Here is a 6,768-nt window from a genome sequence, read left to right on the forward strand (position 1 = left end):
GGGTGAAAGGATCCTTCTGAACCCAAACCCGGTTGGAGTAAAACCCCCTGTCCCTATTGTGCAGGGGTTCCTGGTGGCTATTCCTGACCAAAGCTTATCCTCTGGTTTGGAAGCTGGCCCTCTGGTTGCCTTTGCTTCTTTGCCTTACCAAACTTATTGTATTGGGGCTGTTATGTTCCTTTATGACCGACAAGGCCGAAAACTGGACCCCTATGTTTGGGGTTATATATGGAAGGAAACGAGTCTGATTTTGACTCCAAAATATCTGTTAACTACTTACCAAACAGAAACTTCCAGCCAAAGGCAAATATTCCAGAACCTTCTTTGATTCTGAATCAGCTTTTGATGTATGTAAGCAACACTGCTCTGCGAGCAACTATTGTTAATGCTGATGCCCTAGAACATTAGTGTCCATATGAGCTATATGGGATTCTTGCTCCCTTGTAGGCACTGAAAAACCTGTCTTCCAGTACCTCAGCCCAGTGTACCTGCAGCACCTGGTATTCTAAGGTGGTCTCCCATCCAAGAACTAACCAGGCCCAACACTGCTTAGCTTCCAAGATCTAGTGAGATTGGGCCCATCCAGTGTGGTGTGCTGCAGATTGAAAGGTGAAGTCATGGCTGGCCTTATGACTGCCCAGACAGAGACAATATGGTTTTCAGAAAACCATCCCTCTTTTGACGTTGACGGCAAAGGCCATATATATTTTCGCACTATCAAATGATATGCGTATCTCTACAGGAGGCATTTCCCATTTTTAAACAGTCTTCAGCTGGAAAAGGATATTTGGAATCCCATTTACTGGGAACCTATATTCTGTATTGGGTATAGCCCAAACCTTTTCCCTGATTTCATCAGCTGCTGGGGTCCCCCATGAGGAGGCCCTATTTTTTGGGGACGTTTAAACATAGGTACCTTATTTTTAACACAGGCTCTGCTGAATCCTCTAAGGACAGAAAAGCCTTTAGTGCTCTCACTAACTCAGCTATATTTACCTGTTCTTTGTATGCCGAAGAAGAGTATATAGAGGTTTCATCGTCTGATTAATCATCCTGTGTAGCCTGTGCAGTTGATGATTTATTTACACTCGGTTTCTCAGCTTGTTTTATTAGAGAAGCTGTTGGGGATACCGTAGGTAGAGAGCTGCCTGTATGGGTTAATAATAAACCCTATTCCTGGTATCAAAGCTGTAGGAATTAACCTTTCAGCTATACTGGACAAGGTCTGTGCAAATATTGCCCAAAGTGGATTTATCTATTATGCTGGCAAGCAAACCATTTTACACATGAACCATCCTGTACCAGATCAGAGAGGATAATACAGTTATTGCAAGACAACATGATATGAGTGTTGGTGTTACTTTAAGTGTACTCTCGTCACCTTTGCCACTCTTAGACATGATAAATAATCAGCACTTTCACAGTATACTACACAATTTGTGACTTTAACCACTTTATTGTTCTAAAGTGATACCAATCTGACCCCTACCCATGCACCAACATTGAGGATCAGAAGACCAACTGACAAACATATATTAAAGTCAGCAATCACACTAGCAGTCAGTCACATGTAATATATTAGTCATATGAGAACATAATCAACTACAAACACCTTTTAAAGTATGTAGTAGTACATATTACTGAATTCTGTTTTATACAGAGCTTAATGCATTCAGACGCATTGCAAAGAAAACCACAGTAATGTACACAGACTCATATGCAATAGGCACTTAAACTTAACTATTCATACTAACAAAAGTAGATAGAAATTTAGTGCTGTATAACCCGTACTCGGTAGAGTGGGATACAGGGAGACTAACCTCACTTCCAAGATCGATCAATACGTTAGCGAACACTGAGTGGATCCAGACGCTACTAGTGTATACCGCCGCTGCGGGAACTTTAAGTGAACACAGACGCACTGTGCATACAGACGCCTGTATTGTGAGCGGGTCTCCTCACAGTAGCGCTTAGTGAACACAGACGCAGCGGCCTATGCTGTGACCGAGACCCCTCGTGGTAGCGTCTGATACGGAAGGGAGGCCACAGATCATGTCGGGAGACTGGCGGAAACTGGTCATGAACTGGGGGAAGGGGCGACCAGGAGAGCGTCTAACTCCCCACCGCTGACATCAACCCTAGGGATCACAGCTTCATACTATTCCTGGTGCCTTATGATCCCTAAGGCCTAGCGCTGGAGCACCCGTGGTGGTGGCGCGTCAGCTACTGTTTGGTAGTCACCTTCCAATACAGTGCGGCTGTGTCCGTATTCCCCGACTACGGGGAACCAATGCCTTACCTTCTCCCCGTGCTCCGGCCACAGCCTGGTCACATCTGCTGGACCTGCTAGTATATCCGATACAGACGCCCACCGAGACAGCACTGTACACATGGGTAAGCGTTGTTGCGACCCGGCGGAGAGTTGTTGGAGCGACTCTTTCCAATATGCGTATAAGACGCTGTTAAGAAAGATCGCTCAAAAACATAGTAAGACTATAAAAATAAAATAAGAAAGCTTAAGGCTGCCCTAGAACAGCAGCCCTCTGATCATGGTCCGGCTCCTGCCGCACCAAACAAAAACTGATTTGCCTGAGCCAGTGGGCGGAGATATATATCTACGGGCCCGTTGCATCCTGGGAGGTCTGAATGCTTGTGATTGTTTGGTGCCAGTCCGCTGTCGCTCCATCATATCCCATTGTTATCCTGTGGATAACCTGTGGACGCTGCCGGAGAAAAAGGGCATAGCCTTATCCGCCGACAAGGGCCTGGCAGATGCATAAGCCATAACAGGGTTAGCTAAGGGAGGGGCCGCCCTTGGACTAAACTGCTGTGCCACTGACAAAAAGGAGGGCATCACAGCCATTAACTGCTCAGGCATAGTGGTATAGGAGTGAGAGGTAGAAGCTGCAGTGGAAGCACTGGGAACAAACACCCCCCACAGCCTGGGAAAAAGCAGCCAAAAATGGGGTGAATATGGCAGCCATGGATGTCATCATTGCCATCATTGCTGTGGGATCCATCACCACTGCTAACGTGCCTGCACTAACACTCTGTGCACCAACAGCGCTATCAAGCCTTTCCCTACTCCCTAGGGACTGCTGAAATGGTGCTGAATCCCCCCCCCCCCCCCAAGGAGTCTCAAGGGACTGGGAATAGTCGCTATTACAACCGCCTCCTATCCCTACAGGGTTCCTTTGCCCCGCTGCACTCAGGGGCTGCCTGGCTCTACCTGTCACAGGCACCTGTGACGGGGTCTGCAAACCTGACCAGGACCCGAGTCATAGCACCCGCTCAATCCCCCTTGATGTGTGGGAAGCCAAAAGAGCCGCCATGTACCTCCTACATCCCAGATCGTGGGTTCCCACAGCAACATCTACCTCTGTGCACGCCGCCCGTCATTAATAATTTTTTCTTTTTTTTGTAAACAAAGATGCTCATGGTGCTGTTTGTGAACTGTATCATTTATTTTATACAAAATGATAACAGGAAAATAGAGGTAATGCTTTGGATATTCTAATAGAAAGAAGCAGAGAGAATTGGACTGTATTGGATGGGCATTGTACATTGTGAAGTTGACACCATACTTGCCTACTCTCCCGGACGTTGCGGTAGACTCCTGATTTTTGGGTAGTCCCCTGCTCCCCAAAAAGAGTGGGTGAATCTCCTGCATACCTCCCACGTCCTAGGGAAGGAGGCAGAATGAGGAGATTATGCCAGGAACCGCGGCTCCCGTATGGAGGGAGCTAGGCTAAATGATGCAAAATCACATAATTTAGCTCGGCCACTTCCAAAATGATAACCGGAAAACGGTGTGAAAGAAGCAATAACAACAGAACCTGAAACAGGACCAGTGCCTGATTCTGATGTGGTTGGAGTAGCGATGTTTGTAGAAAAGTAAGAATGTTCGGTACTTTGAGCATGCGCCATACCTTAACTGCGCATGTGCAGTATGGGTCTGCAACGTTGGTCGCACTACGTCAGTGATTGACTGTATGATGCTATTTGGAGGTGGGGAGGGGGCGGAGACTTCCGTTTCTCCAAATGGAGGTGTGTCACTACTGTTAAAGGGGAGGGACGAGGCCAGGATTTCCATCAGAGGATGTAGATTTTCTGGCCTCTAGGTATGACGTGCAGCAGCTGGCTTGCGTGTGCCTCCCTGGGTCATGCAGCCGGCTGATGGTGCTGGAGAAGATCTGATACTGTGTAATTAGATGCAATTTGGATCAATAATGCAGCAGGAGGCATGATGCCTACTGTTGCATTACCAGATATTAGTGCTATCACTGCTGCTTCTGTGTAAACAGCAAGGATAGCTACTCCAGCCACATCTGAATTAGACCCAGTGTGTGTAGGGGGACACTAGCATTTCAGCAGTCCTCATATGTCCTTTGAGCAGGAAACAGTGTAAGAAATTCCCAAAAAGGGCAAGCAGGAGGACTTTAGCAAATTAATAAAAAATATACATAAATATATACTACTATTAGGCTTTTTCGTACTATGACTGACTATATAGTCTTTCCTATAAGACTTATACAACAGATCTCTCACACATACTATGACAGCTGCCCTTACCCTAACAGACCTCTCACTTGTTCTCACACACAGTATGACAGATGCTCCAAACCTATCCTGTTGTCATACAGCTATAATGTTTGCATCTATAATGAAATCAGCCCTAGGCTGTTCTCACATGTTGCCTTGGATACTTTGATTCCAAACTCAGTCAGCTGGTGTGGAAGTTGCTGTACAAGACCAAGGGGTCTATGTACTAAGCCTAACTGGCTACTAGCTTTCATTTTTCAAACCCAGCCTGTAACATGGAAGTTAGGAGCTTATTGGCTGCTGACCTACGCAGTGCACCACCCCAAATGGTATATATTTTCAATTTATATACAACAAAAGCATACTTTTTCCAAGCTAGTATTATAATGCCACACAGGTCTGCAGGACTGTATTTCAGACCTGAATATATACTGGGGAACAATTGTTGCTAGAGTTATTAAGAAGTGCTGTAAATTACTTACAAAGGTAAAATTATCTTCCAGAGTTAGAAGTGGATCTCCTCCAGCTTTAGCAGTGTATGTGCCAGGGGCGTTTTAAGAGAGGAGGAGGCCAGTGTGCAGCCTTCTGCATCAGGGGCCCCCTCCTCCCTGACCAAGGCACAAGGTTTTAATACTTACCTTTACGGAGTCCCCCGGCGGTGCCATCCTTCTCTACAGTGGCAATAGAGTCTGAGCACAGACTCTATTGCGCGTGCGCAGACCTCTGGGAATGCGGCACAGCGACCATTTTCCGAGAGATTTTCCTAATGCACATGTGCAAAACTCCAGAAAAATGGCTGCCGTGCCACGTTTCCAGAGTTTTCAGCAGGCGCAATAGAGTTTGCTCCCCCTAGTGTTCAGAATTTATTGCCCTGCCGAGAAGGGATGGCTTCGATGGGGGACTCCAGAGAAGTAAGTATTAAACAAATGAGTGCAGTGTGTGTGGTGTGGGCCCCCCTTGACTCCGAGGCCCGTGTGCCCCGCACACACTGCACCCATTATAGATACACCTATGGTATGTGCTCTATTTGTACCCCCATGGGATTACATCACTTCCACCCATGGTGGGAAAGGGTGTACAGACCCCAATAATAGCTAAAGTAAACCATAAGTGGGGTAAGAATAAAAAAGTTTAAAGTAACCTAAAGTGAAGACTTTATGAGTGACAAGTGTGTTAGATCCAAGAAATACTCTAATTAACAAAACAGTTTTTTTGACGCTAAAACACAGCACAATCAAATCTAATAAAGCCGTGGCGGAACATACTTCCGGTATTTGCATTCCACCGTATTAAGTAAACCTCATTCCAATGGTACTCAGAAGATGGCCAGGGAAGGAAGTTATAGAGGCCAAAATGCAGCTGTAGTTTTAATGGCTATTAAAATGGCTGCTGTGGAACACATTTTCCGGGCCGCATTCCACTGGGGAATCCAAGTCATAGAGGCCAAACTGGGCCTCAGAACTTATATAGATGGAAAGCAAATATGTATACACACACACACACACACTATAGACAAAAGTATTTGGCCACACCTGTTAATTCTTGAATTTAAGTTCTTCAAATCAGACCTGTTGCCACAGGTGTATAAAATCAAGCACCTAGCCATGCAGTCTCCATTTACAAACATTTGTGATGCAAAATGGGTCGTTCTGAAGACCTCAGGGACTTATAGCATGGTACTGTGATAGGATGCCACCTTTGCAATAAGGCAGGTTATGAAATTTCATCCCTGCTGAATATTCCACAGTCAAAGTGATATTATTAGAAAGTCGAAGCATTTAGGAACAACAGCAACTCATCCATGAAGCGGAAGACCTCATAAAATCATAGAGCGGAGTCAATGACTGTTAAGGCGCATGGTGTGTAAAAGTCACCAACGTTCTGCTGATTCCATAGCTGAAGAGTTCTGAACTTCCACTGGCACTAATGTAAGCACAAAAAATGTGCGATGGGAGCTTATGGAATGGGTTTCCAAGGCAGAGCAGCTGCTTGCAAGCCTGATATCACCAAATCCGATGCCAAGCGTCGGATGGAGTGGTGTAAAGCATAGTGACACTGGACTGTAAAGCAATGAAAACGTGTTCTGTGGTTTGACGAATCACGCTTCTCTGTTTGGCAATCAGATGGGCGAGTCTTGATTTGGCGGATGCCGGGAGAACTTTACCTGCCTGACTGCTTTGTGCCAGCTGTGAAATTTGGTGGAGAAGGGATAATAGTATGCGTCTG

General features: G+C 45.9%; 1 pseudogene; it reads right to left on the reverse strand.

Annotated features, from left to right (window-relative positions):
- Positions 1-485: 485 nt before the first annotated feature.
- Positions 486-603, reverse strand: LOC134936007 (5S ribosomal RNA; annotated as a pseudogene).
- Between the last annotated feature and the right edge of the window lie 6,165 nt (positions 604-6,768).

Source organism: Pseudophryne corroboree, chromosome 1 (assembly GCF_028390025.1).
Source record: "Pseudophryne corroboree isolate aPseCor3 chromosome 1, aPseCor3.hap2, whole genome shotgun sequence".
NCBI lineage: Eukaryota > Metazoa > Chordata > Amphibia > Anura > Myobatrachidae > Pseudophryne > Pseudophryne corroboree.